At 36.0% G+C, this 9887-nt stretch overlaps 2 pseudogenes across 1 annotated transcript; one reads left to right on the top strand and one right to left on the bottom strand.

Annotated features, from left to right (window-relative positions):
* Positions 1-440: 440 nt before the first annotated feature.
* Positions 441-3537, bottom strand: LOC143570927 (protein OS-9 homolog; annotated as a pseudogene).
* Positions 3538-5398: 1861 nt separating this feature from the next.
* LOC143570925 (receptor-like protein kinase FERONIA pseudogene) lies at positions 5399-8280 on the top strand (annotated as a pseudogene). The gene is made up of 2 exons (XR_013142019.1): positions 5399-6380; positions 7498-8280. The product of XR_013142019.1 is annotated as a receptor-like protein kinase FERONIA pseudogene (transcript).
* The last annotated feature ends 1607 nt before the right edge of the window (positions 8281-9887 follow it).

Below are 9887 nucleotides of genomic sequence, written 5' to 3'. Positions count from 1 at the left end.
AAAATTCCATTCGAGAAATTAGATGGTTATTGAAATAGTCAAGATTTTGTAATTATACTAAAAACTAATTAATAACACATATATACAAAAGATCTAAACTTTTGAACAAAACCCATATCATAGATATTTTTATTCCAGACCAGTTTTGACCCGTTACTCAACCCCGCCTGTCACCTGACCAAATAATATATCAACCTCTAAGATAGTTCTGGCCGAACTAAACACGGGTCGGGCGAATTCGGGTATTAACGGGTTCTAAGCCAAAATCAGTTCGGGTCAAAACGAGCCGTTTTGAAAAAGAGGTCTAAACGTGTTAAACAGGTCAAACACGACATAATTAACACAGGTGCTAAACATGAACACGACACGATAAACTAATCTAGTCTTTTATTTCATCCACGAACAGAAACCTGTTATATATACAGGTTACATGACACGACCTGTTTAACAGTGACATGACATGGCATGACGTGACCAACCCGACCCACGACTGATACAACCTGGAACATCTAATACAGTTAACAAAAAATAACAACATAAAATAAAGATCACTAAAAATCAAGATCAATAATAATAACAATATCCTTCAAGAACAATGTTTCACATTTTTAAAAGAAAAGTCAATAAAAGTCTTAACTAACAAACACATAACATACTTAAATGAAAAATCAGATCACAGAGAACTAATTCACATCAAGTTTGAATATATATATCAGCCAAAGTAAACGAACAAACTTAAAAAACATACAACAAACAACATAAATGAATGCACACGAATGAAACAATGAACAAAAATGAACTTATTCGTTTAGCTAAATGAACGGAATTTTTTGTTTGTGTTCATTTAACCTTTTGTAAACTGTGTGACAGGAAGTTCAGTTATGTTCATTTATTAATAAACATACGATTATGAACACATGTATCGTTCATTTATGTTCGGGAACGTTTGTCTATTTAAGTTCGTTCTTTTACGTTCATTTACATTGGTAAGTTTACGTTTGTTTAAGTTCGTTCGTTTACATTTGGATACGTATTTAAATTATTTAGGCCCATTGCAATTTAGTCTAGTTTTAATAACTTTTTAGGCCCAACAAACTGTCCGTTTACATTAACTTTTAATTGGTTTGAACCGTAGCACGAACAAGAAAGATCCGTTCGTTTAAATATTTGTGGTTCAGTTTAAAGTTATACGGATGAACACGAACAGGCTCCGTTCGTGTTCGTGTTCGTTCGGTCCGTTTACAGGTTCGAGAAACGTATAAATCTTGATCCATACCTTGTTGTCCTCTTCCACATGAATTTGTCGCAGCCTCCTGTTATAACAAAATTCATAAGACCACCACCCCTCTTGCTGCAAAAAGGAAAAAAAAATCATTTTTATCATTCTATCATATAAACAAGATTTACAATTAATTTTAACAATTTCTTTTAATTTTTGTATAGGATCTGACCCTAAGCAAGCATTGATCTTTAAGTACATCAAGCAACTCATCTGAGTGTTTTCAACTTGATACGTTTTTCGGTTCCCAAAATTAAACTTGTGTTTTCAAGAACGGTTGGCTTCTCGTTCGTCACTTTCTCCACTTTCGGCAAGAAACATAAAAACTTATCACCGTTTTTTCTTTGGCATCACCACCGATTCTTGATCATCGTCCTAAAAACAGAAAACTCACATATTTATTATGCAATGATGGGCGGTAGGTGGGTTTGGGTAACGGGTCAGAGCAAGTTTGGGTCAAATGCGTAGTTTTTAGTGTCAGTTCAAACGGGGCCGGGCCAACCCGTCAACACCTTGTTGTCCACACTTAGAAATAAGTTTATTAAATATACAAATTATAAATAAGGCATATTGCTAAAATATTAATCAAATTTCTTAATAAAGCGATTCAGAAGTGTTTGACCCTGGCTGACCAATTTTGACCCTAAAAGTTTACCATGGGATATAAATACAACCCAAATTGACCCCTTTTACGAGGTTGAAATTTCAACCCCTACAAATCGTGTTCAGTGTACACTTACAGGATGAAATGGTGAATCTTCTGTGTGGAATTCAATATCATATTTTTGGTTCTCGAGAGGCACGACTTAAGCCACCTGACAATTAACCATTTACAAACATTCAAAATCTATATCCAGTATCTTAACCAAATCATCGATCATAAGTTATACACTACTAGTGCGGTAAAAGATAACAGAAAGCTCTATCAAAGTACCATTCGTTTTTCACACATACACTTGTGTAAGAGTGGATTAGGCAGAATTTGCTAGACTTGCACCTTTCTCAGGACATGAGTGAGCGCATTAGAGCTAAGTTCCCTATATTCTTTTTGGTGGCCTCTGCATGTTACCTTCTAGTATTTGTGTCTCTAATATACCTAATCTGTGTTACTATTATACTGTTTGACCGTTATTTTTTGTTATCGGTAGCATGCTAACACTACATTTTAGTAATCTCCGTGTTCGTGTTGTTTTGAACATCCAGTTACATAAATGCACCCCCCCCCCAAAAAAAATAAAAAAAAATCACCCACATTAAATATCTCAAAACCATCCCTAACTAAGCACAATCTTGATACGCTACCATCCCACCGTGACCCAACCCGACCCGCAAGATAGTACCAAAATGCAGCGCACGTTTATATCAACCATGTTCCAACGTTTCCCTTAGCTGATATGCATCCTTTGTTTTAATTGCATTTTCTTTGCACGTTTCCTTTTCTTTAGATAGTGGATTAGTGTAGCTATTTAATTTCAACGCATTGTAACCTATAAAAGACCCTTGAATCTTCATTAATATTAAGAAGAAAACTGAAGTAAACATGTGTCGTTCTCTCTATTTCTTTGGAGTCTAACCCGCTCAAAGGGTCTATCTATTGGGAGATTGACCATCTCGAATCGGTATTATCAAATATCCACTAGGGGATGTTTGAATTATCTTATTTTTCCCTTTTCTGAGCTTATCAACTAACGAGTTTGGATAAAATACAAACTAAATTAACGTACTAATTGTGCGAATCAAGTAATGCAATTATATATACAACATAGTGTAATTACAGTGTAGTGTAATTACAACATAGTAACATGTTTTTTTAGTTTGTATTTGATCCAAACCGATCAACTAATATAAGACATAACTCATAAGCCGGGAAAACGAGTTTATCAGCTGTTTCAAAATCTCAATAATCCCAAATTTCTCTCTGATAAAACATAATATGCAAACATGTAGCCTCTAAAGGCATCCTTCAATCAGACCACTCAACTAAACCAACTATTTCAAAAAATACCCAAAATTGGGCATAGCATATATACTTCAAATTAATAACAAAAGAAACATACCCATCTAATTAATTGTTTGTAAAACACTAAAATTTGAATAATTTGAAGGTTACCTGCATGAGTTGGGAAGATCTGCTGCGATACGACGTCGTAATTAAATAAAATGGCGAAAATAAGCAAAACCCATAACGAAATCGAACCCATTTGTGACGTCAAAGTGTGTGTTTGTTTGTTTGTTTGTTCGCCGGGAAGATGAAATGATGGGATTTTAGTTGTGTAATGTTGAGGGGGCTGAGAGTCAAAAGTGTTTTTTAAAAGGGATGAATGAAACTTAAGAAGACAAATCACCTTAGCTAATTAAAGAAAGACACGTCATTAGGAGAGGGTGACGTGGGAAAGTGTTTGTGTTTGCTCGTGGGCTTAATTCCATCATTTTACCCATGTTTTTGACCTATAAGAATGAGAGTCGTTATATATATATCACTCGAACTCTATCCCATATCATACTTGATGCTGAAGCTACTCTGCAATTTCGGACCCAAAAAGAAAGTCGGGCGCTTGGGAAGCTATGCGAAACCTGAAAAAAGGAATCTGCTTTCCATCTTTGAGCTCAGAGGTTACGATCGTCTCCTCATTAGGCTATTTTAAAAAGTATAGCTGACTCATCAGCTGAGTGGTTCGCCTCTTGTCCACCTGAGTTGTTTACTTCATTTTCCGACCTGGAAAACCAATGACTCTTCAGGTTAGGTTCTCTTTCAACATAGACATCCCGATGACCATGGATCAACTTCGTTCCACAAAACAGAAAGCAAATGAAATCTTCCTCTTAGGGCGTTCGATTACGCGAAATGGCGACCTGTTTTGCCGGAGTATTACGCTGTGGCTAGCATTGTTAGGAATGCTTTTGACCATCTTAGGCTATTCTTGATGATGGACCCTCCGGCAACTTTAGAAGCCTTTCCAAGTCAGTGGGGGACCCTGTCGGGCTCCCCCCCCCCAAAAAAAAAGAAACTGTACGTGAGAGTTTCCCTTCATACGGCTCGAATCATTCTCAGATGCCCCGAGAGACATCCTTTCCTTGTTTGTTGGGTTGGTTCACGCGCGCGCAAACGAGCACCGGCCGCAACAAAAGGAAACTATGACCAATAGAGTCAGACACTTAGCTAGATCCGCACGCAAAAGGAATGTGGTTCTGGTTGAGGCTTTCTTTTCCTTATTAGTAAAGGGGGCTAGGGACGTTCGCGGAGTCTGTGCCTTCCGTACCACCGAAAGGTCGTTCTTGGGCGGATCCCGCTCCTAAACATAAGGGATGATAGGGGTCCTGGGGCCGGGCCTACCATATCATATATATATATATATTATCATATTCACCGATACTCGTGTGTTGTTGAATGATAACACTTTATTTCTTGTCTTTCAAAAACACCAATATGTTGTAAGGATGATGGATTGGATAACCTTCTTTTGGCGTCCTTCAACTATTATGTTCGAATGTTCCTTAAGAAGATTGCATACTTTGAAAGCAAATTCTGGTGGAATTCGACACCAATTACTAATGTGAATTTTTTTTTTGTTTTTAAGTATGTTTATACTTTTAAATTTTTACAAAAATAAACTAACTTTGAATAATATTAATAATAAAGTTTTAAAAGTGTTCTAATCATGTCATTCAAGTTTTAAAAGTATTATAATTAAGTCACTCGGTTTGTGGCGACGGTGGTAGTGAATGTAAGCGGTGGTGGTGGTTTTGTTCAGGTTGAGTTTTCAGGAAAACACGTTTTTTCAGCGATCGGAATCTAACGGAGTTAAGCTTTTGTTAGTCGTGGTTTGTTGTGAACAAATATGTCCATTTCTTTCTGTTTGTTAACCATTGAATAATTTGTATGGTAACTGATTTTATTATATATATTCCCTTGTGAAATTATAATTCAAATAAACTGTTATATTATTTGTGACTTTATAGTCTTCCATTTCATGGCTAAATGTATAATTTTAAAATCCAAGCCGCCTTTATTGATTCTGAAGATGCCTTTTCTATACGTTTGGAATATAAACTCTATGATGCTTTTGTAAATTTTACTATGAACTAAGTGTTCTTTTATTTCTATAATCTTTCAACAATATGTCAGAAAACCCTGAAGAGAAACTGCATTCATTAACTACCGAAGACGCCTTTCATCGTTTTTCGCTTGCAGATATTCACTTAGCTACTCAAAACTTTGATGAAGCGTTGGTCATTGGAAAGGGAGGTTTTGGGACGGTATACAAAGGTCGTATTCATGGTACTAGAGATGCAACTGAACGTCTTGTTGCCATTAAACGTTTGGATTCATCTTCGACACAAGGGGCACCTGAGTTCATGAACGAAATCAAGATGCTTACCAAGGTGCAGCACTGTAACCTTGTGTCTTTAATTGGTTATTGTTTCAATAACAACGAGATGATACTAGTTTATGAGTACATGCCCAATGGGACTATTGACTATCATTTGCACAAATCTGATACTCGTTTATCTTGGATGCATCGGCTCAAGATAAGCATTGGTGTTGCACGGGGACTACATTACCTTCACACTGGTGTGGGTACACAACATGGAATCATACATCGAGACTTGAATAGCTCGAATATTCTGCTTGACGAGAATTGGGCAGCAAGGATCTCAGATTTTGGGATGTCAAAAATCGTAGATCACCCGTCTTCTGGTGTGATACCACTCCTAAAGGCACATTTGGGTATCTAGATCACGAGTATTGTAGGACCAGGAAGTTGACCCGGAAATCAGATGTTTATGCCTTTGGGGTCTTTTTATTTGAGCTTCTATCTGGGAGGCGTGCAGTCGACCCACTATTTGTAGACGAGGGGCATAATGTGGCAGACTGGGCTAAAAAGTGTATCAAAGAAGGACAATTAGAACAACTTGTTAGTTCTCATATTACAAAGCAAATTTCTCCCAAATGTTTGAAGGAGTTTGTCCATATTGCGGACCTCTGCACAAAAAGTTCTAGAAAAGAACGCCCTACAATGGCGGAGGTTTGTGTATACTCTTGACCAATTAATGGCATTACAAAAGAAATTTGACAGTTTCGGGTCTAGACATAACTCTGGTATGGCCAAAATCCTTCTTAACTTCTGATTGAAATATTTTGCTATTCTTTTATAATGATTATGTTTGTAATATACTTTAGTGACAATAGTACAACAATGAAAAATGACAAATAGAATATGGCATGTTGTCATTAATCATACCAAAAAGTTTCTGCCCCAATTCTATTAGGTTATTTTTTTTTAAAAGTAGCTTCGAAATAGTTTCCGGTCCCTCAGCGCATAGGGAGTCCTCCCACTTTTCCCCATTTTCTCCCGCATGCCACAACAACTTTTTTCCACTTTCTTTCCGTTCCCCAAAACACATGGTGTCGTCTCAGGTTTTCCCCGCATGAAACAATATGTAAAAATAAAACAGTCAATCCATAAATGTAGAAATTTAATATTATTATAAATATAACTAATTATTTAAATGGTTCAACTGATGAGATCGGATCCAATGTTGTGGTGGATTGTTTGGAATCGTTTAAGAGTGAGAATATTGGCTTCTACGGGTTCCTTGTTTTACGTATTTGGGAGATATAGCTCTACCTTGATTCTTCATAATCGTGTTGTGTAGAATAACACAAGCGTAAATGATCTTTTAATGCTTTGGGGATGCATTTGTTTGGCGGGTTGGCTGCCTCTTCCTTATAGGACACCAAAAGCGCGTTCAATGTCTTTTCGTCCTGCTTCTTGCGCTTTCTTAAAACGTTGTCTGTTTATAATCGTTTTTAGGTGGATGCATATGCCAATGTTTTGTTCCACTTTCTCTGCACATCCGTCGAATCCCTTACTGGCCAAGTAATACTTATCCAACAAAGGAAACTAGCCATATAATTCATATAATAAAATACAGAATAAACATTACAAATTTAATTTACAACACTAATCGGTCGATCCGGGCTACATATGCTGATATAACCAGGCTTAATTATCCCTCACGTGATATTGAACTTCTCTAGTAAATATATGAGTGGGAAATTATCGTTTGTGTGAGTCAGTATCAAAAATTAAGTAAAGGATCCTGTTTATCGATATCAAATTGTTCGGCAAAAGCATGCATCAAATATTGTAAATCAATTCAAGATTTTGTAAATTATGCTCACGTTATCTTGAATATGCTTACGTCATCTGCAGATTCTCTAAGAATATTTTCCTATAGTGATATGGAAGTTGCCACTAAGAATTTCAGCAGTCACAGGTTGTTGGGCCGCGGACATTGTGGTGAGGTATTTAGAGGTTGGCTTGATAAGAAGACACATTCTTCTTATATACATGACAATGGATTGAGCATTGCTGTTAAGAGGCTCTACAGACACAAGTTTAAATCTCATATGGTAAATGAGGTATGCCATTATTCCCTACACCCCACAACTTCCATGGTAACGAGTTTATTGTCGCTTAATTGGACCACCTTCTTAATATACTAGTTCATTATTTTTGGATGCAGATGAAGATGGAAAGTTTGAAAGAATTTAATGACCCCAATGTTGTTAAGATCTTAGGTTAATGTGTGGAAGAATATTCAGTACTCATTATCTACGAGTTCATGCATCAAGGAAACCTAAAGGATTATCTATTCAGTGGTAAGTGCAATGTAAGTATGTTTAGCATTTAGCAAGTAGTTAAAGTATAGTTGTACACGAGTACTCGAATGATGCTAGTTAAGCGGAATAAAAGAAGTTGTTGATCTTGCAGTTAAAAGAAGAGCAGAGCAACACCTATTCGCTTCGAGGGTTAAGATTGCAGTAGGAGTTGCTAGAGGTCTTCGATTCTTGCGTACTCAGCCTCAACTTGCCGATTGCTCATTGCTGATGCACAATATACTGTTAGATGAGTTACTTATTATTCGAAACATCAATCTAATAGATATAGGATCAGGTTCCTTACAAACTACAAAAACTCAAAAGCTTTAAGAACTTTTAAAAACCAACTGTTTTTTGTTTTTCAAATTATATATATATTATTGTTAGAGGGTACGTAGTTTTAACATTTTTTTATATAAAGTTTTGTGATTACATATAGGAATCACAAGTTTGCGTATGTGTAAATAAACAAATCAAAGATAAATGTATTAGAAATTTACATATGCGTAAAAAAATTTAGATATGTGTAAAAACTAATTTCATAATTGTGATCGTAAATATACATGTTATAAGTGACAAGACTATCCTCAAATAATATTGATATGCGAAGTTTTAGAAAAACGTTGTTAAGCGTTCTTAAAATTTTAAATTATTTAGAAGTTCTGTAATGAACCACATCATATATAGTTTTCTTTGATCTAATTAAGCAAACTATTTTACACATTCAAACCCCATACAAGGCAGTTTAGAAATATCCTAAATCATCCGGTGACTTAGGCAATGTGTGGTGGGCTACATATTTGGACAATTTTTGGAGGGAACACCCCCGGGCGATAAGAGGGGTGACAAAGAGGGGGGGGGGGGGGGGGGGGCGACGAGAATTTGTCGCGGGGTGTGTTTGTTGATTTAATATTATTAAATTAAGTATGTGTGTGTGATGTGATGTGATGTGACAACACCATTACAACCCTAAAATAAAAATCGCCTCTTTGCTGGCGTGACACCACGTATTGAAAATCGCCCCTATTTTGTAGCCCTCCATTACACATAGCCTTATGGAGGGCCAAGTGAACATGAGCACATCCTAGCTGGATATTGAAACTACTGACAAAATTACTTTTCCTTAACAAAAATCCTAGGAATTTAATGCAAAACTCTCAGATTTTGATGTGGTAATGTTGGTACCGAGTTGTGCTGTACCCTCTTATCTCCATCCTAGTCCATCGTGTAAGTAAACTTGATCCACTTCCTGCTTTTTTCCAATTTCCATGATTTTTGGATATGATAGTTTGCAATTTCAGACTATTTGAAGGAGAGGAGTGGTGTCTTCGGTTTTGGACTTCTATTGATGGAGCTACTGACCGGGAAGCTGATTTCTAGCAAAAATGATTTGAACATACTAAGACGTAATTGGATGCCGAACGTTTGTGGTGCATTAGACAACCGAATATTCTTAAACTTCTTGCAAAGAAAATTAGCAGTCCAATTAGTTGTACTTGCTAAAAGGTGTGTTGCAGATGAATTATACCTTCGTCCAACCCTTGAATCGATCTTGGAGGAACTAGAAGAAATCTTTGCGATAATGTCAAAATCTTATAATATTGATAGAGATGATGATGTAAGCACACATATTCGTAGTAGAACTAGTTTATAAACATGTTCTATGTATTCTATACGAAGGGTATTATTTCAAAATTATGTATGTTAGTATATTTCCTATTGTTTGTGGTTTTAACATACTTCGATATATACATATACATATGTAAATACAGGGGATAGTTCACACGAGAAATCATTTTAGTGTGAGAAATTAATTTTAATCATTGATTAAGATTGATCAATAGACTACATTAATTATGACATTATATAATTATTGGATTTCAAATTGAATGATTTTTAAGGAAAAAGGGTAATGTTGTAATTTGCTTATACATCAAAGTT

This window comes from Bidens hawaiensis, unplaced genomic scaffold, assembly GCF_021521415.1.
Source record: "Bidens hawaiensis isolate Kalapana, Puna unplaced genomic scaffold, B.hawaiensis_p1.1 tig00025175_1, whole genome shotgun sequence".
Classification (NCBI taxonomy): Eukaryota; Viridiplantae; Streptophyta; class Magnoliopsida; order Asterales; family Asteraceae; genus Bidens; species Bidens hawaiensis.
This window is presented reverse-complemented; position numbering and strand designations above follow the sequence as displayed.